At 41.0% G+C, this 25,531-nt stretch overlaps 1 protein-coding gene across 1 annotated transcript in view; it reads left to right on the top strand.

Annotated features, from left to right (window-relative positions):
* Positions 1 to 25,531, top strand: part of COL8A1 (collagen type VIII alpha 1 chain) — a 123,860-nt gene that overhangs the window by 30,022 nt on the left and 68,307 nt on the right. The window lies entirely within an intron of this gene.

Here is a 25,531-nt window from a genome sequence, read left to right as displayed (position 1 = left end):
TTAGGTAAATCATAAATGCTTACATTTTGATACATTGGATCACAGAGATCCCTTTGGGGTTGTCAGTCAGTGTGCTGATCATACTACTGATCCCCCTATCTGTCCTCTAGGGCATCCCACCATCCCGTCCTGCTGAGCCAGAAGCTCTGGTCTCCCCCAGCAAAAGCACAGAATTGAGGTAATATAATAGCTCCCCAGCAGAGCAACACAGACAATGAACCAGCTCGGCTATGGGAGGGCTCAGCTCCAGGGCCTGATAGCATCCAGGAACACAACCCTCAAAAGGGACCAAAACCCTAAATAAATCCATTTTTGAGTTATGCACATTCATATCCACAAGCCAATTTTGATGGAGCATATGGGGGCATAACATACATTTTCTTGCTGAAATGCAGATTGCAGTAAATACTTGGAATGCCTCTAAGGAAAACAGATTAATTGGCCAATGGAGGGAAGTAACTAGAAACATAAAATACAGTCCTTAAAATTGAAACTAGGCCTGTCAAATTAAATCAGTTAATCACGATTAAGTGCGCTGTTAAACAATAATACCATTTTAAATATTTAGGATGTTTTCTAACCAAAATCAATATATTGATTTTAATTACAGCATAATACAGAGTGTACAGTGCTCACTTTATATTTATTTATTACAAATATTTGCATTATAAAGAACAAAAATTGTGTTTTTCAATTCATTTCATACAATACTGCAGTGCAATCTCTTTATTATGAAAGCTGAACTTATAAATATAGAAGGAATTATGTACTTCACCCTCTTCATTAAAAAATAAAACTATGCTTACAAGTACACTCAGTCCTACTTCTTGTTTAGCCAGTCAAGCTTGCTTACATTTACAGGACACAATGCCACCTACTTCTTATTTATAATGTCACCTGAAAATGAGACCATGTGTTCATATGGCACTGTTGAAGCTGACATTGCAAGATATTTACATGCCAGATTCCCTGAAGATTCATGTCTCTTCATGCTTCAACCACTATTCCAGAGAATAGTGCATCTATGCTGAAGATGTGTACTGCCTGATAGTTATCCAAAGCAGCGAAGACTGATGCATGTTCATTTTCATTATGTGAGTCAGAAGCCACCAGCAGAAAGCTGATTTTCTTTTTGATGGTTTGGGCTCTGTAGTTTCCACATCAGAGTTGCTCTTTTACAATTTCTGAAAGCATGCGTCACACCTCATCCCTCTTAGGTGGCACTTCAGATTCTTAAATCGTGGTGGAGAATTGTAGTGATATTTAGTAAGCTCATATTGGAACCTTCTTTGTGTTTTGTCAAATCTGCTGTGAAAGCATTCTTAAAACCAACATTAGCTGGGTCACCATTCAAAACTGCTATCATATGAAATATCTGGCAGAAAATGGGTAAAATAGAACAGAAGATATACAATTCTCCCTCAAGGAGTTACAGTCAAAAATTTAATGTTTAATAGTGCATAATCTGCATGGAAGCACGTCCTCTGGAATGCTTGAAGGGGCATACAAATCTTTAGCACATCTGGCAGCAAATACCTTGTAACACTGTCTATAAACATGCTATGTGAACAGCTGTTCTTACTTTCTAAGTGACATTGTAAATATCAATCAAGCAGCAATGTCTCCTGTCAGTGTAAACAAACTTAGCATTTAGCAGACAAGAAGTAGGACTGAGTGGACTTGTAGTATCTACATATTTACATTGTTTTGGGTTTGGGTGCAATTACATAATAAAAAAAATCTATATTTGTAAGTTATACTTTCACAGTAAAGAGACTACATTTCAGTATAGGCAGTCCCCGGGTTACGTACAAGATAGGGACTGTAGGTTTGTTCTTAAGTTGAATCTGTATGTAAGTCGGAACTGGCGTCAGCCGCTGCTGAAACTGATCAGTTTCAACCACGGCTGAATCTGGATGCCAGTTCTGACTTACATACAGATTCAACTTAAGAAACCCAGGCGTCCCCAAGTCAGCTGCTGCTGAAACTGATCAGCGGCTGATTCCAGGAAGCCTGGGGCAGAGCAACTCTGCCTCGGGCTTACTGTAGTCAGCCCCTGGTCAGTTTCAGCAGCGGCTGACTTGGGGACACCTGGGGCAGAGCAGCTGGTGTGCTGCTGGGTTGGTCCGGAGCGGCGCAACCCAGCAGCACCCCAGCTGCTCTACCCCAGGGGTAGGCAAGAAAAGCCTGGTCTGCTGGGGGGGGGCACTAACTGCACCCCCCCCCCCCCAGCAGACCAGGGAGACGGGGGTGGCGGGACCGCCCAAGTCCTCCACAGCTTTGCTCCGTCTCCCTGGTCTGCTGACCTGGGAGACACGGAGCAAAGCTGCAGAGCACGCGGGCAGCGGGACAGTCCCACTGCTGGCGTGCTCCGAGGCTTTGTTCCCCATCTCCCTGGTCTGCGGGTCAGACCAGGGAGACGGGGAGCAAAGCCGCGGAGCACGCCCGCAGCAGGACAGGCCAAGCTTGCCTGGGCTGTCCCGCTGCGGGCGTGCTCCAAGGCTTTGCTCCCCGTCTCCCTGCAGACCAGGGAGACGGGGAGCAGCTTTTCTCGCCCTGGAGGACGGGGGCGGCGGACCGTGGCGCATCTGGGCATCCCGCCGCTCCTGTCCTCCGGGGGTAGAAAAGCCCCATTCGTAACTGCGGATCCGACTAAAGTCGGATCCATGTAACTCAGGGACTGCCTGTACTTGTATGTGGTGAACTGAAAAATACTATTTCTTTTATTTATCATTTTTACAGTACATATATTTGTAAACAAAAATAAGATAAGGTGAGAACTGTATGTAACCCACACACCTAGTGGCCTGAGAGCTGTAGAGGTCTCTTGTTCTTATCTGCTGCTGTGGTCTAGGTGCCATTGCATGGGACAGTGAACCACACTAGGTGTGTGGGTTACATGTACACTGTTTATTTTGTTCTGTAATTGAAATCAATATTGAAAATGTGGAAAGACATTCACAAATATGAGATTTTAAAGGTATTGCACACTCTCTGCCAGTATTGATCCCCAAGGGCACGTCTGCACAGCAGGGCTAAAGTTGAAATAAGCTATACAACTTAAGCTACGCAATTGACATAGCTCAAGTCGAAATAGCTTATTTCGACTTTTGGTGCTATCTACACATCACGAAGTCCGAGTTACTACACTCTTCCTCCGACTTCCCTTACTCTTCGTACAATGAGGGTTACAGGAGTCGGAGGAAGAAATCCTCCAGTTCGACATTCTTTTGAAATTATGTCGAAATAGTCCGTGTCTACACAACAAGAAGTTATGTTATTTCAGAATGTCAGTTATTCCGAAATAACACCGCCATGTAGACAAAGCAAAGGGTCCTACAAAAATTGGAAACTAAGTCAAATTATGAAAGATGAATATTAACAAACAACACAAGGATGTATGGACAAAATTAAAAAGCCCAAAGTACAAAATGCAAAAACCAGTTAGAGATATAAATATTAACAGAAACCATTCTACAAATATATTAGAAGCAAGAGGAAGACTAAAGAGGGGAAGGCCCATTACTGATTGGGTGGAGGAGTGGAAATGTGGAAGTAACAGAAGTGCTAAATGACTTCAGTTTATTTCAGTTTTCACCCAAAAATATAGTAGCAATCATAACCGTTGCTACTATCATTGGGGCCAAGAGACTCACCTGGCTGTGGGCAAGGCCGGGGTATTCTGGCCCCACATACACAGAAGAGGCAGGGTCTTGGGCTGGACTCAGGGCTAGTTTTCCCCAGGCAGCCTCAGCACTGGCCAGAGCATGCCAAGCAAGGCTACAGCGGTGATTTAAAGGGCCTGGCGCTACAGCAGCTACCTCAGTAGCAACTGTGGTGGCCAGGAGCCCTGGGCCCTTTTGAATCGCCAGGCTCTGGGCCGGTTGCCCCCTTTCTGCCCTTCCCACCCCCCCGCCTTCGGTGGGCCTGCTCAGTACAATGAACCCACCCTGACTGGAATTTTTATAGGCATCTAGGGCTCTATCAAGCAGCCCTAATTAAGTGGATGCTGATAAATTTAGATTCCAAGAGGGTTAAATATCAGTTTCATTGCACTCAATGGGAGTTCTGTCATTGGATTCAGTAGGGTGAGGATTTCATTAGCAAAGCATTTAACTCTAGTAATCACATAATACCACTTTTAAATGTCCCTTTTTTAGACTGATTTTTTTGGAATAAAATGTTGCAGATATGTCCATAGTATACACCCTATGCTTGTGCTTCACAGCTCTTTAAAAAAATAAATACACTGCTCTATAGTATTTTTACATGAGAGCTTGATCCAAAACACTGTGGAGTCAATGGGCTCTTTCAATTAACTTCAGTGGGCTTTGGTTCAGGCCCTTAATGAAAATGGTGCCCCAGTAAAAAAAAAAAAAAGATAAAACTATAATTTTCAATTGGTAATTTAAGACACCTGTAAGAGGCCAGATTTTGAGAGTGCTAAGTACTCACCCTCTGAAAATCATGCCCATAGAAGATGTCCCAATTTGGGCACCCAAAACTGAGGCACCCCAAACTTTTGAAAATCTTCATCAATCCAGTGTTTTATTTCCATGATGGTTCACTAGAGACTTGGTACCCTATAATATAAATAATCTGTCATATTTATATGCGGAGTTAAAATTCTCCTAAAATATTTTTATCTCTCTAGTGCACATACAGTTGTAAATTACTTCTGATCATTTTTCTAAAGCCAAAGAAAAATCTGGTACAAATATTTCACATTTGAAATATTAAAGGAAAATCACAAACAGATAAAGAATGGTTCAACTGTCTAGGTATGAAAGAGCTGTCATAATGGCTATTTGTATTAGAAATGGACTTTGTCAACCCACAATCTGCCACCCCAGTCAGAGTCTCTATGTATGGGCTTATGAATGAGAACAAAGTTTGAGTTTACCCTAATTTTGTCTTTTTAATTAACATATGTTTACATGGCTGGCTGTATTGCAGAAAGGGCTGAGGAGTTCTCTGGGTTTAGGATTATTGTGTGTGCGGATTGTGTTTCGTGGATTTAGTTGTGCTCACAGAATTGGGTGGATTTGTGCAGGTGGCAAATAAGTGGATGTGTTATAGCAAGGGTCTAAGTGTGTTAGGGTCATTGTGCATAATGGCTGTGTTGTTATGTAGGTGATTGTGTTGATTTGCATTTGGGAGGTTATGCTAAGAGAGGTGTTTTGATTTATGTGGATGGCAGCTGGGTACATGGACGTGTCACTTAGGGCCAAGTAATTCACCATCTGTGCAGTCTCTCTTATACAAGCTATAATAGGAAGAGAGCCTGAGACAGAAACCCTTGTATCAGATGCCTGCTACGAGGCAGGTCCTGCTCACAAAATCTGGCAGGAACAGGGCTAATATTGTAGAAATGTACATTCCTAAGAAGTGCCAGTTACAGAGTACTCATGCAAATACCTCCCGATATCAAGTGGAACCAGAATATCCTGATATCAAGGACTGTACAAAAACATTCCCCAAGGAGAACAGGAACACTCTGGTCTCGCCTAAAAGCTAAGGTCAGGATGATAGTACGTAATAGAGGTATTTTGATCACACCAACATGTACAATAGAATGGGTGATAACTAGCCACGTTGTGGTTAGTAACTATGTCAGACTTCACTGTGTCATGCTATAAAGGTGCATCTCAGAGTATCTTTGTCCAGTCAAGGAAGGAATGGAAAATTCCATCATTCACTGAGCTATGCCCATCGTCATGAGCATACATATCTTCCAGGTGCTATTACCATGGTTTGTCGACAATAAACCTGGCCAGGCACTTTAGCACCTTAACAGATCTTGACGTCATTAGGCAGTTTGTTCCAGGGTTTTCGAGCCAGCTGTCTGCACAAAGCTGGGACAGCATACAGGGAGAACACACAAGCAGCTAAACATCTGATGACACAAGCAATGATGTTGCATAGAAATTAGCTGTAGAATATTGGCTGATTGGTTAAGTGATCACAATGGTCTAGGACTCGAGATATGTGCCTTTCTGTAGCCGTACACCAAATGGGTCTTATTCCTAAAGTAAAAATGGCTGATAACTTAAAATGGGATGGTAAACTGCAAAACCCAGTAATGGTTCAACATGGTGATATTCTGAACAAAAGTAACTCCATCCATGTTTGTAGCTGCTTCTATCATTTCACGCTAACTGTACAGACATAATATGCTTCAGTGTGTCACAAACAGAGTGACATTCCTTGAATCTACATATAGAGAAAACAACACATCTTGGGGGAAAAAACAATTGAAATTGTTAAAATGTGATGCACAGTTGTATGGAAACGTCCCATTGCTTTAATTCACTTATATAACTTTTTTACATTAGAGATGTCATTTGTACTATTGTAGCATATTGTGTCGACATTTTCCTTAGAAAATTTACTTAGAAGTTTATAACTCAGTACACAAACACAGATCACTCCTCTTTTACTTCAACTTCAAAGGACAAGTGTCACAATGACCCTTCTTTGTGTTGGATACGGTTGGTCATTATGACGTTCTTTCTGTCTCTTGTAAAAATTTTTATTATAATTACTTTCAGAAAACCAATAAAACTAGCCTACCCAGAGGATCAATGAGATTTCATTCTAATGAGGTTATGCATGTAACTGGATAGTCTCCCTCAGAATGTTGTTTGAGTTGGAGGTTCTCTGAAACTTATCAGAACTGGAAATCTTGGGTGAGATTCTCCTTTTTTCACACCTTTGTGTTATCATTAAATGAAAAAGCAAGGCACCAAGCAGTGGAGAATCACTCCAACTGGTTCTACTTCATGTGGGCAGTTTAACTCTGAAGAAAATCAATTGCTTTGCTAATTCACCTCTATGGTACACTACCAATAAAGCCTGAATATATCTTTTTCTTTGGAACGCATTTGCAATACAGTCTTTTGGGGGCTGCTGATTCATTACAAAACTCTTGCCATACTAGCTCACTTGAGCTCAGGACACAGTCTTTGCCTGCACTATCAAGTTAGCTTTATCCTTTTTCTCTCCCATCTATACAGTACATCATACTATTGCCAACCCCAAGCATTCAAGAATAATGAGTCAACCCCCTCCCCCCATCATAATATTGGAATCATGAGGGTTTTTAAAATTAATCTTCTGATGTTTAATCCTTTACCATTCACATTTTCAAGCTTTTATCCACAGCTATGGAGGCTAGAAACTTACTTTTATTTTAAAATAAAAGCCAAGATTCCCAAATAATCATGACTCCAGGAGGTCATACTACTGTATGACAAGGAAACCTTGGCACCATTATATTTTATTTTCAAATTTGTTTCCATATAATGCACATCATAGCAACTGATGGAGAAATCCACTTATGCCACTAATACTACAGAAGAAGGCCAAATCATGAGGTTCAGATAGGGATATAGGCTACATCTCACTGCAGGCTTCTTGCGCAAGAGCACGTCCACAGTGCCATGTGCTTTTGCGCAACAGATGTGCTTTTGTGCAAGAGCGTCCATGGCAGTGTGTACGTTCTCTTGCACAAGAAAGTTCAGATGGCCATTTTGGCCGTAGGGGTTTCTTGCACAAGAAGCCCCTGTTGCCCGTCCATACTGCCTTCTTGCACAAGAGCTCTTGTGCAAGAGGGCTTATTCCTCATGGGGAGAGGAATATCTCTTGTGCAAGAAGCCCTCTTTTCTGATGCTTTGCTGTAAATGTACTTGCGCAAGAACACACGTGCAGTGTAGACGTTCTGCAAGTTTTTTCCACAAGAATGGCCGTTCTTGCGCAAAAAGCCTGCAGTGTAGACGTAGCCGCAAAATTCAAGAGTTCAGCCCAATGCAGAGGGATGTGTGTCAAACAAGAAGGTCTATTTCTGAAGGCTGATAGGGTTCACATCCGTTATCTCATTTCTGATTACAACAGAACATAGTCCTGCCAGTGCAGCCCTCTTCAGCAGTTCAAAATCTTCTGTAAAATTTACCTTATTTCTAAGGCTCATCTCTGGCCAGTTAAGGAGCAATGATTAGCAGCTGCCACAAGTGATTCCAATTAGAGTCTGATCTGCCACAGGTGATTCCAATTAGATTTGAGAGTGTTCAATGCCTTGCAGGATCAAATGCTCTTATTACAAAGAAGCAGTGACCCAAACTTCACAAATGTGGTTGAGGAAAATCACTGATATCAATCTTCAAAGATTTAAAAACTATTTTGTGGCAATCAAATCAAACCTATTCTAACATTGGTCTGAGATTAATACCATATGTAATATGTAATTTTATGAAAGCTTTCACAGCTTGGGAAAATGACCAAGGGAACTAACTTGTTTCTTTACAAGAGAAGGTCACTGTTTGGCAAGCCTTCGGAGTGCTTGATTAAAGGAAAAAATTAGCCTTTTTTACAATAAAATCCCCGACGAATTATATCTTGTAAATTAGTCTAGAAGAAGCTGCTAGAGGAGTCTGATTGTTCATAGGCTCATAGAAGTTAAAAATGGAAATTAATTACATCATCCAGTCCATTCCCCTGCCAATGCAGCATTGTTCCCTGCAATATATTTTCTACTGCTTAGTTATTTTAAATCCCAAAAGAGGAAAAGTTCAAGCAGTTCCTTTGGGAGAGTATTTTACAGCCCCAGACTCACAGTCAGGCTGGCCCATTTTGTCACTCTCCCCCCTTCTCTTTGTAGATATTCAACCTAAAGTTTCCCCTTTTCTTACTTTCACCCCGATAACACCTGACAAGTAATACACTAAAAAATTCCTCTTTCTTCTTAGTGCTGATGCACTCTCAATATCAGTGGGCTTACCTCCTCCCTTGAGGGGAACATGTTGATATTCCTAGGAAGGGAATTTTCCCAGGATTAGGAGTATTCCACACTGTGGAAACGTAGAAAGAAGGAATACGGAAAGGAGTAGGCCAAGTGCTCTCTAGCAGCCTTCACTTGTTCCCTGCTTTTTATGTTACAGTAGGAAGATCAAAAATTTTGTCCTCCAGCTCAGTCACCAGGATAGTTCTTTAATAAGTGCTTCCAATTTTAAGAGATTGCATTAATCTGCTTTAGTCCTTCAAGGCACAGAACTCCCTTGCAAGAGTTTTTCTAATGGACTGGTAGCACTGATAAAACATCACTTGGTTTTTGACCCTTCCAATAAGAAATTCTTGGAGAGGAGAATGGAGAAGAGAGGAGTAGAGAGGTGCGGTAACTAGTATACATTCTTGGCCAAATGGTCATGGACTACACAAGAGTATAGATGCTGGAAATAGAGGTGCTGGGGACACTGTCATATCCCCTGGCTTGAAATAGCTTCCCTAATATACAGGACTTACAGCAGGCCTGGGCAAAATACGGCCCGCTGGCCATATCTGGCCTGTCATGCTACCAGATCTGGCCCATGGATGCAGCGGGGAGCCTCAGGCAGACTCCTAGCTTGCCCCACACCCACCCTCCAGCTACTCAGAAAAGCGACTGTCACAGCCATTTCCTTTTCTCAGCTGTGAGCCCAGGGGAGGGGAGAATGGTGCTTCACGCGCTGCTCCCGCCCCCAGCACAATCACATTGGCTAATTTCTGGCCAGTGGGAACTGTCTGATTGAAGAACAGGCAGCACACAGAGGACCTTCCCTTCAGGCTCTTGTTCACCAGTGCACATGACCTCTGCAGCCTGTACATGGAGTGAAGCAGGCAAGGAAGCTGCCTGAGAACCCTGCTGGGCTGCTGGCTGGGAGTCACTCAGGTCAATCTTCTGGCCAGAGCCTGCCTCTGACTCCCAACCTCCTAACCCTCTATCCCTCCCACTCCTGCCCCCCCACCCCACAAAACCCATACACCCTCCCAGACCCTGCACCCCAGTCCCCTACCCCCACTCATACAACCCCCTCCTGCCCTGCACCCTCACAACCCAAACCCCTGCTCCCCAGTCCAGTGCCTGAGGTCACAACCACCTCCTTCACCCAAACTCCTTCCCAGACCCCACACCCCATCCTGCACCCAGAGCCCCTTACCCCAAGTTCCCTTCTGCACCCAACCTCCATCCCAGACCCTGCACCTCCTCCATTAATGTCATGGAAGAGTGCAGCCCTTGACCACTTTCCAAATTCTTGGAGTGGCTCCCCATCAAAAATTATTTCCCGCCCTGGGCTTACAGTTTGGTTCAATGGCTCTCAGTTCCCTCACTATACACATTGTTCTAGGCAGCACCCCGTACAAGAAATAATCTGAGCTGGATGAACGTGCACAGGACTGAGGGATGGGGATTCTGCTGTAACAAACACATAAGGTGTGCAGTAATCTACACCGCTTCAATCCAAAATGGTTCTATTATTGAGGGCTACATTGAGTGACAGACTTTCTACTTTTTCAGCGGTGGATCCTATGCTGTCCATTTATACTATTTTCAGGATCTGTGGCATTAGAAAGCTGTGTGAATGTAAGAGAGCTGTATCATATGATAACTTTTTCTTTTTAATCAAGTCATTTCAGAAGGCTTGGTATGTTTTTTACCAGCACATTAGGAGCCAGATGCTTCGGTAGGTACTCTGTGCTATGTGACACTTAGAAACATTAAACTGGATGTTTAATTGAACCTTAGCCCATAGTAGCATGTAATATTTAAGAACACTGTCTTCGGGGAACAAGAACAACAAATGTTAAATATCTTTTTGTACTTCATATTTGAGCAGGTGGGCAGATTAGTTGTGTGTTTTGCAAAATAGTTCTCAGCATGAAAGATTAGCTTTCCATTACCTAATTCTAAAGACTGGCCAGATATAAAACAAAAGTCATGAAAGAATTTGGTTGTAATTCAGTCTCTCTGTTTGGAGGGATGGAAATATTCTTGGAAGTGTCTTTTGTTTTCTGACACATTTATACTGATTACAAATGGAAGGGCTGGAGGGCTGGGGTATAACTTCCCCAACATCTTCAATATCATCTTGTTCTAGTACTGTCTGTGACTGAATCAGTTTGGCAGCAAAGGAATTTTTTTTTTTTTTTTTGGTCCACAGAATTGTCCTTGGAACTATACAGCAAAATATTACAGAAAAAGCTTTGTGTCTCTGATAAAGGGCCTGTGTAATTCCAGAAAGTTAGTCTACAAACTGTAACATTTACAAAGCATTCCCCACATTGCATTTCTCTCTATAACTGAAAAAATTCAGCAAGAAGCGAAATATACCGGTAGATTGTTTCAACTAAAATCTAAGGGCCAGATTCTGCCATTCCTCTGCTGAATCCTTAACTCTGGGAGTAACCGCATTCACTTCAGTGGGATTACTTGAGGGATGAAGGACTACTCAGTGGGAGGAGGGGAGGCTGAATCTGATCTTACGTCATTTTTACTAAAAGATGAGATCTTTACATACACTGTTATTAAGGAATGTTATGAGGATATGAAAGAGAGCAGAAGAAATATATCTATACTGATTTGCTCTTAGTCAATCAGATTGCTGTGATTAAGGGGAAGGGAGGGGCAAGTTGCATGCTCTTTATCTAATTTGAGAGTTTCCAAAATGCTGCAGTATTCGCCTCTCAGTCACAACTACTGTAAGATAGCATTCTTCTAAGATTTTCTATTTATCTCTCTCCTTTTCCCTTGCTCTCAGAAGACTCTTCTCACAGTGAGAAGCAAGATATTTGTTCTTGACAACAGAAAACTGGATGATCATCAACTGGCAGCCAATTTTCATGTTAAAATTATTTTTGAAAAAGAAGATTAGGATTGTGGCATGGACAGAAAAGTAGAACATGGTGATTTTTTCAAGGAAAAAAAACATTCAAAATCTCTGGCTGCATGAAATTCTGAGCATTCATGAATAAGGTAATGATCCATGGCCACACAAACACATCACAATGCTCCCTGCTTTCACTGAAGTCACTGCCAGAATTTCCGTTTACTTGCTTCAAAGCAAGATCAGGCCGTATGTAAACAGTACAGACAGCATTGGGACTACAACCGCACTAGCCTCTGCCCTGCTTCTCTTCTGTATAAAGTTAGAGAATACATATGCTTCTGGGATTAATTATTTTAAAAAAGAGAACTGATTCACACTTAATAGACCTTATCTATCCCCTCCAACATGAGGGATGGAAGAGACAGACAACAGTCTGTGACAATAGAATATATGGGCTTCTTTAGGTAGTGATAGGTTTCCACGGCAGGGTTAACTCCAAGTTTTCCAAACTTGAATTTGCCCTCTTGAATTAGCCCAACTCTGGTGAAGCTCATACAATCATACTTCAGCTGCTGTGTTCTCACTGGTGCTTCACTCACTTGTGTGTGGCTCCAAGACTTCTGGGGTCACATACCATAGCTCTTTGCACTGCAGCACCCCAAGCTGCTCTGTGAATCCTCTCGCCATGAACTTGGGAGAACTTGTCTGTTCTTTCTGGCACCCCAAGTGGAATTGTGGGAAGGCAGTGGGGGAGCAGAAGCACGCTGGTGGAGTTAGCCAGCTTCCACACTATCAAGTAGTTGTGTTAGCAGCTGATGAGGGTTGCTAGCTTGAGTTGTATGCCGGATCCCCTCAATGTGCCAGCCAGCTCCAATACAAAAGCACCATCAGACTCAAGTGAAGGGTTTATGTGAGTGCATAGGATTTGAATTCAGGGCAACACAAAAGTGCATATAACTTGAATTAACTCTGCAATGAAAACAGGCCCTGAGATAAAGCAAGGTCTTCTACATCAGTGCTGCATTTCCTCCCCAATATTTTGCCATAAAAATACTAAGACGTTTTGTACTGAATACGTAAATAAATAACCACAGCTATTGCAAAAAAGTAAAGAACCCCATTTTCATGAGGACTCCATTACGCTCCAAATCCATTATCTGCCTGTGTTATTTTTAAGTATTATGGAGCACTAAGGGATGTACAATTAATCAGAACACTTGCTGGGATAAGGAAACCTCAAAAGCTTTGGAAATCAGTTTTGGTTCAGAAAGTGATCTGAATATTCAGCTTAACCCACATCTACAGTACTAAGCTGGACAAAGAGATTTCTTACAAAACTTATACTGTTTCCATTTTTAGTTCCAGACAGATATACAGTAAAAATTTCCTTCCTCCAGGTTCCAGTCCCATCCACTTACTTGGGGCTGGTTTACACTTGGGCTACGTCTACACTGGCACCCTTTTCCGGAAATGCTTCAAACGGAACAGTTTTCCGTTATAAGTATTTCTGGAAAAAGTGCGTCTACATTGGCAGGATGCTTTTCCGGAAAAGCACTTTTTCCGGAAAAGCGTCCGTGGCCAATCTAGACGTGCTTTTCTGCAAAAAAGCCCCGATCGTCATTTTCGCGATCGGGGCTTTTTTGCAGAAAAGACTACTGTGCTGTCTACACTGGCCCTTTTCCGGAACAGTTTTCCGGAAAAGGACTTTTGCCTGAACGGGAACAGCATAGTTTTTCCGGAAAAGCACTGATGATTTTACATTAGATCGTCAGTACTTTTCCGGAAATTCAAGGGAAAAGCGGCTGATTTTCCGGAATAAGTGGCCAGTGTAGACACAGCCTTGTGGTACTGCAGCAGCACAGTAGTACCCCTAGGGCATGTCTACACTAGGAAATTATTTTGAAATAACTTATTTCAAAATTATAATTCCTGAAATGACTAGTTCGAAATAACACATCCACACTACAGGGAAGCCTCAAAATTAGTCCAAGACAGGATCTCTTAATGTGGACACACTACCTTGACTTAGAGCCCCAAAAAGCAGTGGAGCTTCCACACTACCACTATTTCGAAATAGCTATTTTGAAATACATTTTATCCCTCGTGGAAAGCAGGCATTATTATTTTGAAATAACCAGCCCCTTATTTCGAAATAACGGGCTTGGTAGTGGGACGCTCCACTTGTTATTTCAAAATAAGGGGGGGGTCATAAGAGGTGTAGACCAGGGCCTATTGATTAGCGAGGACTCTACCCAAGCCAACAGGAGGGCTTCTCCTATTTGTGTGGGCATTCCACCTCCCTGAGAAATGGTAGCCATGTTCACAGAAGAAGCTTTCCCAACAACAGAGCTCTGTCTACCCCAGATGTTAGGTCAGTATAACTGTATTGCCAGGGAAGTGGATTTTCTGTGCATTGGAAAAAAAGTTTGGTTATGTTAATGGATATTTGGGAGTGAGGAAAGAGAATATTTTTTTTTCTGAACCAGTTAGCTATAAATTATCCAGATTTTTATAGATATTCAAAATAGAAAAGGTCTGTTTAATCATTCACTTCATCCCTTGAAGGCTAATTCAGGACTGTTGCTGATTGCATATTTCTTAGGTTTTTTGTATAGTCTAGTTTTTTAAAATGCCTTTGTAATTATGCTACCACCACTTACTTAGGCAGACTATTCAACAGACTAGTGCATTGCACTATCAAAGAAGTTTTTCCCTGCTGTTCAGAAATTTCTATGAATGAACACATCAGGTATTTTGTGTATGTTTTGAAACTGCTTCCAACTGACTGTAGCTCCTTGGAGTGCTTTAACTCACTAGTTCGAGAGGATTAAATAGTGTGAATGTCACAACAAACTATGATTTGTTTTTCAAATCTTTTTTCCTTTAGTTTTAAATAGCTCCTTTTTAATGTAATTATATTGTTCCTGGAGAGACTCACAGTAGAGTCAGATTACAGGGTGTTTTGTTCCCTTTCCAGTCAGTGAGAGAATCTGTTTTCATCAGCCAAAATGCTTACAAAGACAAGAATCCTTTAATTCAATTATGAGTAACTTCAGGAACGACATGGCTATATATTCCAGGGGGTGCAACCCACCTTCTTTAATAAACCTTGGAGGTTTTATATTAAACAGAACGACTGAAAAATGCTGTGGCTCAGCCATTGTTAGCATATCCCTGCCAACAGACCTGGACCGATATAAAACATTTCCCTCTACAATTTCCCCTTTAAGCAAGATCCTCTACAATTTATAACTCAACTGCTGCTTCCAGTCCAGCTATGTCTGCGGATCAGAATCTGCACCCCGGAAGCTGGCGGGAGGATGCTGCTGACTGGCAGTGGGTTAATAAGCAAAAGCAGCAAAGTTGCTGAAAGGATGATTATTAATCATAGTGTCTATAGCATCACCAAACTAAATCCAGAGTGGTTCAGTCCTAGTGTTCAGTTTCCGCAAATCCATGCGCACACGTGATTTTAAGGAAGTAAGTAAGAAGAGCAATTTCCTAGCTCTATGTCCACAGCAGCACTAAAAGTGAAACAGCGTCACCGGTCCCAACAGTGAGGGAAAAGGCAAACGTAGACTGTGGTGAGGTTGGCAAAGTCCCTTTATGAAATGAATCATCAATACCCATGCAAGGTCAACACCACATGAGCTCTAGTGATATGTTGCCCCCATTCCTCCTCCCCGCTTCCTCTGTTGAACTAAAACATTGAATATCATCCACTGTTTTAGAAGCATGATGAAAAAAATACACAAAGCAGTGAACAAATACTCTCTGCTTCTGCCCCTCTCCTCACCATGCTTTCCACTTAAAATGGATGGCATTATTGCACACCAGACATTACATTTCCTGAAAGAAGTAGGGGGACAAGAGAGAGATTGTAGCATTCCTGACCATGAGGAAGAAAGTATAGAATTGTAGCTGCTTTCCTAGCTCTTTCAAGTCAGTTGGAGAGGGTAGTATAGTTTAATGGTCTGGGCATAGTTCTGGAAACCAGGTTGTCTTGAGTTCAAAATCCTAATATTGACACACAACATTCACCTTTTCGCATGAAGCAAATTACTTAAGCTTTCTTTCTGAGTTTTCCCATCTACAAAGTGGGGATAAATCCTGTTTACCTACCTGATAACCTGTGTCTTGTCTGGCTAAGTTGTTATACCTAAAACCATAGAGCCTGAGTGCTTCCCAAAAAATTGACACATGCAAGATGGAACTCCACTAAATGGACTAGATTTCTTCTTCTTCCCTAGGAGACTGTACCCATATTTTAAGGGAGCTTCATCTCTCAAAGAGCTTACATAATAAAATAAAATATAATAATAATTACAATGTAATTAATTACTTTCATTATTAGTTATGTACATAGATCATAGTCCTGAAATCCAGAACTGTTCTCATGTTACTAGATGATACCCTTTTTAGACCATCTTGGATTTCTGAAATAGTCTCACAGTAAGTTCTTCCAAGTACTATGGGTGGAACCACAAAGAGATATAGTCATTGCAATGCTGAGCACTACCATGCCTAACTTCTGAGTGCCTAGAAAAAACAACAGGGACACAGTATCATCCACAAAGACTGAATTAGACATGTAGGCTCCCTGTACAAGGAATGGAAGGAATGGACAGGAGCTTTGGCTGCTGGACTACAGTCATGCTCTCATGTTTGTTCTCCTTTTGGCTCAATGACTATTTACATATCTATTTATCCACAATTGAACGGTCATTGGGCCAAATAGAGAATGAGAATGGCTCTGTAGTCCAGTGGCTAGAGCACTCACATGGGCAGTAGGAGATCTGCTTCCTAATCATTATTTATCCAGAACAGCTTCAACACAAGACTCTGAGGGAATCCTGAATTAGGCTCTCTTAGGGTTCAATGGTTAACACAGATCTTTGAGAACTGGGGCGCCTCTATTCAAATCCCTTGTAGAGAGGGGGAAATGAACCTTGGTCTCCCAGGTGAGTGCCCTAACCACTGAGCTAAAAGGTATAAGGTGGGCACTCATCCTCCCCTCTGAATGGATTTTGAATGTGATCCTTGTAAATTGCTCTGGAATTTAGATGGGGAGATATCCATCTGTATGTCCAGAGCGATACAGCGATGCACTTGCCCAGAGGCGGAATTCCAGGCCTCTCAGGAAATGGTTAGTCTGGAAACGTAAATGTTGAGTGAATGTTGGTGCCTATAGGGCTTGATGGGAGTTTTGTGTATCACTGTGGAGCTAAAATTAGGACTTGGGTGCCTAACTACCTTTGTTGATTTCACCCTACATATATGGAGAGAGGAAACCAGATAGTTTAGAATAGCACGTTTTCTAATGTGTAGACTATATTGAGAGGTTCCAATTAAATGTTTTTCTTAGCGTTGTCATACTACTGTGCCTCAATTACTGACAGGCAGTAAGTCTTTTATTGCTTTCTTTTACTGGGAGAGCTAGAGTTGCAGTTTCTCTGAAATGTGTATAGTGAAGACACTCCGATTTACCATGCAGCTGAGAAGGCAGCTAAAGCAGGAGTGAACATGATTTATCATCTTGTAATGTAGTTCCTGCATTTAATCTCCTAGCTAATTTCAAACAATCTCTGTTGTATAATAGTGTATTTGTATTATATTAGTGACTAAAGGTCCCAATCCTGGCTTAAGACCCCCTTGTACAGCCTCTGCACTGTCCACATATATAATAAAAAAAGACAGCCCTTGTTCCAAAGAGGTTTTACAACTAAATAGAAAGTGCACTAACTCCCTAGTGCAATGTTTGGGCTTCTCTATCACTTTTCTTCCCTGTGTCTCCAAGTGCTTTACAAACATCAAACTTCACAACCTCTCCGTGAAGTCCCTACAAGTGTTGCCATGACAAACTCAACGTCTGCCAAAACTTGTTTCTTTTTATAAATATCGTGAGAAACAGAGACGTCATAACTACCACCATATTAATGTGTAGCAAATGGTGGCTTTTTCATGGCAACCACTAGAAATATTATCGTTTTTTAAATACGGGGAAACCGAGTCACACAGCCTTAGACAAGTTCTGTGTGGTAACAACAAAATAGTGGCAGATCTGGGCATTCTAAACCATCCTTAACTCCTTGCCCCATCCTTAGATCTAGCCACTAAATATCACTTTCTCATGGGAATAAACTATGCAAGCCCAGGTGCCATGGAAACATTCAGCAAAGGTTCAGAGACTACTCTATTGACCCAGAAATTTAGGTTAAGACACCTGTATAGCACTCCTTGGCCTGCTGGATATGGAATAACAATGAAGACTTTGAGATGTTTATGCATAAGAATACTCTGCTAGATGGTTCTATTAATTCCTGTTCGGATGAGATATGGAAGTGATAAAAAAAAAAATCCCCCAAACACCTTACCGTGTAGAAAGAAACTGACAAAATGCTATGAACTGAAAAACAAAATGAAAAACCCAACATATTGAATGAATTCTGGTGCAAGGTAAGCAGGAGAGCATTCTGGAGATGAAGAATTTAATTAATATAACATGAAATCATAGAAATTAGAGATGGGAGAACCCTCTTAATGCATCTTGTCCATGCCCCTGCTCTGAGACACAAAACGCAGTTAAGTTTAGGAGGACTAGAATATGGAGGAGCAATATAACTGAGGAGCTATGAACAAGAAATAAAATCAGAGACTACATTAGCAGGGTTATTATAGCTACACTGAGTCAGAAGGTTGCTGTACCTATGATTCTGCGAATGTCACCGTGTTCCTTAAAATATATTCTCAACTGCTTTACTAATTTAGTCAATAGCTTCTGAAATTTTTTTTACCTTGTCCTTTTGGAGACTAATCACAGTCACCTATAGATGTAACTGTTAGGACATTTTTCTTTGCTCACTCAATGAGCTAGCCCACTGATGTATAAAAGCTTAATTTATTAAAGAACAAACATATCATGATTTCTAATGCCAATTTAATTATACTGTTTGTGTCAAGGCTCCTTCACAATGTTTATGGGATTAAGTTAGGGGTAAAATCCAGACACATTCTGTTTCTGATTTTGACCAAAAGAATGCAGTGAAGCAAAACATACTTCTATGAGTCACATCTTGGAGAAGGAGAAAATAAATAATGACGAAAGCAGCAATAATGGGATATCCATAAATAAACAGGAGCCAATCTACCAGACATTTAGTCTCACACAAGATTGAACTTCTCTCCTTTCCTTGCCCCAGTGCAGAATGTGCTTTCAAGTAACCAACAGAGAAAAGATGCTCCCCCACACTGAACATGAGGGTGACTAATTACTGGAACAAACTACCATGGGAAGTAATGGACCTTTCCATCTCTTGATGTCTGCCATTCAAGACTAGATGCCTTTCTGGAAGAAATGCTTAAGCCAAACACTTATTATTGGGCTCAATACAAGGGTAACTGGATAAAATCAAAGGGCCTGTTTGGTGAGGGGTCAGGTGAGATGATCTAATGGCCATTTCTGGCCTTAGATAAGTGGTGGCCCATGACAAAGAGGATTTTAATGACACTATTTATTGTTCAAGAGTTTGAACAGTTAAACGTCAAAGGAGGATAATTTTATAATCTCAATTTTTTACTGTGTGCCTTACAACAATACTTAGCCCTTACATCAGTCCTGATCATCAAAGCTCCTTGATAACCATAGCCAATAAATATTCTGCTGGAACAATTCTGTCAGGTAGCAAGATAAAAATGAGTATAATGCTGTGTAACAGATGAGAAATGAGTCAGCCAGCCCGATTCACCACTGCTTTGTGTAGACATTTACACCAATGCAAAGGTGGAGTTAAATACTCCCACTGCAACTTAGTGTCATTTTTACATCTGCTTCTTTCCTTTTGCACCAGTGTAATGACTATCCAGTCATATGTATGTACTAGAGAAAAGAGATTAAAAATGCATCATAAAATCCCTCAAAATAAGACCTTATGTGAGTCCAAAAAGGTTAATTTTTTGTGTATAACGTTTTGCCTCATCCTCCCTTTTTTCTCTCTGAGTGGTGAATAGTGTGGAAAGCCCCAGTCCAAGGGATCCATAAAGCAGTGAATTATAGGAGGTTGTGTAAACATCCCATAGTCATCAGGACTGTGGAAATTGTAGTGGTGGCAATGTTAAGCCTTGGTACATCACTTATTCCTTTAATATCCTTTCTGTAGCGTAAGACCTTTGGTACAAACTGCCTTCAATCACAAGTGACAATGGGCTTGTTAATTTCCCACTATTCCTGCACATCACCAACCCATTACCAGAATGGCAGTCATGGACCAGGACTAAAATAATAAAGATGCTGCAGACAAGGGATAAGAGACATTGGTGGAGCTGTCTATTCTCCCGGCTACATTTGTACAGTTTATTTCTGACTCAAGCCCATATTGCCACTCCCTCAAAGCTACTGACCATCCATTTCGAAGATGCTAAAGGAAAGAATCCAAAAAGTAATGATTTACTGCCATAAAACCTCTTCTACAGTCAATGTTAAGGTGATCACAGTGCTGCAGAACCACAAAATATTGCAGCTCAGTGGAAGGGAAATTAGAGGTACAAATGACACGCAGAATCTTTTGAGATTACTTTAACCAAGAGCTAAATTATTTTTTTTTTAAACTAGTTCACCCTAGCATTCAAACTGAGGCAAAAGCTCATTGTAAAGGGGTAAGTGGAAAATATGCATGCTAAAGAGCAGAACCTCTGGCACCTCCGAAGTAGATCCGGAATGCTTCTGCACCTAGGTGCAATTCCAGTCAGTATACATACACTTCCAACAGCAAGATTTCTAATTCCTCACTGTTGTACCAAAAAATGCCACTGGATGCTCAGGAAGTCTGACAGTGTTGGTGTCTTTTATATGCTACCTCATGTAATGTTTGTGCTGATACTATGTTTTCACTGGGGCAATGTACTATTTTTAACGTATTTTCAGCTTCCTTCACTTGCAGCAGTATTTGTTACTCCAATACACCTCAGTAGAAAACACTGCTGTTAGAGGTTTCTATTTTTTCCTTGACTTTCATACAATCAAATTGCACAGTTAGGACCCAGTCCTGCTCTCTTGCCTTTAACAAGGAGTAGGAGAAGGACCTAAACTTTATTGGTTCAATGCATTTCCTCTTAACAGCCTCCTCTTACATTCACACCTGAAGCTATATGCATCTTCAGGTGAGAAATGTCAGTTTGTTGTTAAACCTGCAAAGGTGCCTACACAGTCTCTAGCCAACCATCCTTTTAGGGTGTTTCCACTTTTCTGCATTAGGGTGTTTCCCAACAACCCATTTAAACTGATAGCAGGGAATGTTGCATAACTGAGGCAATTGTAGTAAAAATTCCACTCAACAATGACTTGCACAGCAAGAATTAATATTTTATTTTGCCTTTTGCTGCTCTGTTCTGATTTATAAGGACTGTTTACCTCTTAATATGGCTTTTTAAAGTGGTGCCAGATACTTTTGTTACTCCATTCAGTCTACAAGGAGGTGGAACCCTAGGGATAGAACAGGTTAACTATTGCTAACTTGTTCCATCCCTAGTCCTTTCTTGAATAAAGTTTCATAATTACATATAGCAATCTGTTCCAAATAATGAAAGGTAGGATTTTAAAAGCTGCCTAAGGGATTTGGGTGCCTGATTCCCATTAGAAATCAATGACCAGATTTCCAAACTTGTTTGTTTATATAGATATCTAAAATTCTATACATCTATGTAAGCAGAAGAGCTGATATTCTAGCAAAAGATGTATGAATAGCAATGATTAAAAACTTTGTATCTTTAACTGTTCAGAAACTGTAAAGATAAAAGAATGCAAAAATCTGCGGCTCCAGTACTTTCAATTATAAATTCAAAACTTGCTGGCAGCAACTATTCTGCAGTACTCACTTAGAACTGAATATGCTTTAATGACCATTCCCACCAGTAAACACATTTTTTAGAATATCAGAGGCATGCACATGCTGGAATGCAAAGACAATCAAAGAAAATGTATTTTCAATTAATATTTGGAGAATATACTTGTTTTAGCATTTGATCACCTATAAATTTAACCCAGAGCAACGCTTGACCACAGATCCATACAGGTATTTAGGCTCCTAACTTACATCTAATCTTTAGACCTTTGGGGTATGTCTACATTGTGGGCTAAAGTTGAGCTAAGATACACAACTTCAGCTATGTTAATTGTGTAGCTGAAATCAAAGTACCTTAACTTGACTTTTGGCACTGTCTACGCTACAGGAAGTTGAAGGAAGAGCACTCTCGCTTTGACTTCCCTTACTCCTCGTGAAATGAGGGTTACAGAAATCAGAGTAAGAAGCCCATTATTTCAAAATTATTTTGAAATAAACAACTTGCTGTGTAGATGCGCACTCTGTTATTTCAAAATAACATGAGTTATTTCGAAATAAGTGTACAATGTAGCCATAGCCTTATATAGGGCCATTTAAAATAATTCTCAGTCAGTGTAGGCCAGCTACATCCTCAGTTATATGTGTGTGGCTGAAGGAGTATATTAAGACAATTGATAATTATTCAATTTTTTGTGTGTTTCTGAGGACCCAGGTCAACATTAACTCTGTGTGTCCACTACATCTGAAATGGGTTCTTCATAAATACATTGCAATTAGAGCTTAAACTGCAAAGGTCTTTGAACATCCCTATAATAAGGACGGACATACAATGCTTAAATCTGATTTGCCACTGATCACTACAGTATGACAGCAGTTAGAATCCAGGCACATCCTGCAGAACAGTGATTTTTTTTCAGCCAATTAAATCTATTTAACAGACTAAGGCCCTGATTGGATGCCAGCACTTACACAGAGCTCATTGGTTACGGAAATAGTCAAATAATCTTTAGGATACACATCACTGCTTCTTGTAGCATATGTACGTTTTCCCTCAAAGTTATGTGAAATTTCCTTCTGATTTAACTGTTTAGATTATATTCCCCAAATACCAGAGACTGCTGAAATACTTCAGATTCATCCTGCTGGGACCCCTTTCTGCACTCGTTCAGATAGAACTCTCTTTCAAAAATGGGAGCTTTGGCAGAGTAAAATGTGTAGGATCAGGTTCACACTATCACACCAACTCCTGCTCATGCAGTATTTCCTCACCTAAATGAAGTTAAATTGAAGGAAGAGAATCTCCGTCCACAGAGGAGAATGTAGGGATAGCTATCCTCCAGGAAAAGGAAAGTCCAAATTCTAATCCCTTTTAAGATATGTTAACATTATTAAAGTAAAATGAAAAGAGTAGGGATAGGCAGGGCCGAATTAAGGCAGTCAGTGGTCCTACCCATGCCTCAATACAGGACCTTTCATGCCTTTACTCCTGTAACCCTGCCTCACCCCTTCCCCACCCCAGAGAATCAGGAGCATCAGCAATGGAGGGGTCCAGCTTTCCTTTCAGAACTGGCAAAGGAGGACTGCCCCCTCCTGCCTTCAGAGAGAGCAGTGGCAGCAGTAGGCATCTTCTCCTTGCCTCTGAGAGAGGGAGGCAGCAGCAGCAGGGAAGACTCTGAACAGCCAGGTATTTTTACCTGGATGGGTGGGCCAGACTCACGCTACTCTTCTCCTCCCAGTCCTCAGCTGGGACGGCACTGGTAGGGATCCTCAGAACAAAGGGTCTTGGAATAAGAACCCCAGTGAGATGAAGGGGCAGTTTGCACACTCAGAGCTATTGTTTCAAGCGCTCTGCAGATAGCTGCAGGCAGGCACCATTTCATTGGTTGCTCTCCAGTCACATTTTTCACTCACTCACACACACCCCACCAACTGTGAAGACAGAAAATTTACTTTAAGTAAAGCTGAAGTTCTAATGTAATCACATTTCCCCAGGAGCATGGGCCCTGTGCGCAGGACAACAATGCCTATTTCTTAAATCCAGCCTCTTGGGCAGGGTTAGGAATAGGAGAGGATAACATTCTTGTGATAAATTTGTCACCTGCCTGTGCAATTTACATGCCTAGGGCAGTAGCATCTGCCCATTAAATCCTTCTTATCCTAGCTAGCACTCCAAAACTCTAAGCAGCTTTAGATGCTATTAAACATCTATATCAACTTGCCATGGAAGTGGGTCTTCCTTGTTCCTTATTCTTACAGTGACACTTGTTTAAGGCCCATAGGGTTTACCTGTACACAAAAATGTCCTAGCTCTAAGGTATGATCTCTCAGGAACCTGCAGTCATTAGAAAACTAAGCTTTATACACTGGTAGGAATAAGAGAGTATATACTTTCAGGTAGGAATAAGAGATCCTCCGGAAAAGGGCTTTATTCCGGAGGATCGCGCCAGTCTAGACGCTTTTTTCCAGCTTTTCCCCAAGCCGGGAAAAAAGCGGCGGACGTGTTTATTTAAATCCCGCGGGGGACATTTAAATTTCCAAATAGGATTTCCCTATTCCAAAGTTTAAAATTTGCATGCCTCTTCCGGAGAAGGGGCCAGTGTAGACGTAGCCTAACAGAAATCAATATATATGAAAATGTAGAAAAACATCCAAAATATTTAATAAATTTCTATTGATAGTTTAACTGAGATTAAAACTGTGATTGATTGAGATTAATTTTTTAATCAAAATGTTTTTTAGTTAATTGCATGAATTAACCTTTATTTGCAGCCCTAAAAAAGAGCAATTAAAAGGAATCCGTGAGAAAGAGAAGAAAATAAAAAAGACTAGTGCTGGGTTTTTCTCTTTGTACTCTTGTCTGTTAAGTCTGCACCTTTCCAGCACATACACTCGTATAAACTACACGTTATAGTGTTTCACATTGAAAAACTCAGATCTTTTGACTGTTTTCAGATGCTAAGTCTGAAGTTCAGTCTTCCCTTCCACCTGGCATCTTTCATCTCATACTAATTCAAAAGCAGCGAATGTTTCTGAATTCTGTTCCATATAATAATTAATCCAGACTTGACCTTGTAAAAGCTGACCTCCTTAAATCCAGCTTCTGGCAGGTTGTGATTGGTAACAAACTGACCCCTCACACACTTGGCCATTAAATGATTTACTTTGGGTTTCCAGGGAATTGCTGCAAATAGGGATTTTCTTTTTTCAAGAGCCAGTCAAGAGAAAGGTAATACAAATACATCAAGGAAATATCTCCTGTGTTGGTCACTGGGGCAGTCTTAGTCACACAGCAGCTCTAATAATCAAACAAGAACAATTACAAGACTCAATGTCTGGGATAGACACACTGCAAATCACTCATTATACCACCATGCTGAACACTTGATGCTCTTTATGAGGCTGTGCTCCAGTTTATTGAATCAATCCTGACAGAACCCAGAACTCCCACCAAAGCCAGCTAAAATTTAAAAAAAAAAACCCTAAACTTTTTGCAATATGGGTATAATGGATTGCTGCTGGTTTCATCCTTCCTAATAATTAATATGCTCTGAGATTTATCTTTTCTGTATTCTTATGCTAGATCCTCTAGAACCTCCATAAAAGTTTTGTAATATTCCATATCAAACCCTAATGCCTACCTTTTAACTTGGGTCCCTAAAATAAGGCTCCTCTATCCACATGCAGGCACTTAAATAAGTAGCCTAATTTTCAGAGATGCTAAGCACCTACTTGAAGTTCCTGGGAACACCTCTGAAAATAGATACCTTATATATTGCTCATACAGATGCCTAAATAGGTGCCTAACAACATTTGAAAATATCAGAGGGGTAGCCGTGTTAGTCTGAATCTGCAAAAGCGGCGAGGAGTCCTGTGGCACCTTATAGACTAACTGAAGTGTAGGAGCATACGCTTTCATGGGCAAAGACTCACTTCATCAGATCTGACGAAGTGGTTCTTTGCCCATGACAGCTTATGCTCCAACACTTCAGTTAGTCTATAAGGTGCCACAGGACTCCTCACAACAGTTGAAAATGTTGACCAAAGCTCTCTGGTTTA

Source organism: Pelodiscus sinensis, chromosome 1, assembly GCF_052426305.1.
Source record: "Pelodiscus sinensis isolate ZL-2025 chromosome 1, ASM5242630v1, whole genome shotgun sequence".
Lineage (NCBI taxonomy): Eukaryota > Metazoa > Chordata > Testudines > Trionychidae > Pelodiscus > Pelodiscus sinensis.
This window is presented reverse-complemented; position numbering and strand designations above follow the sequence as displayed.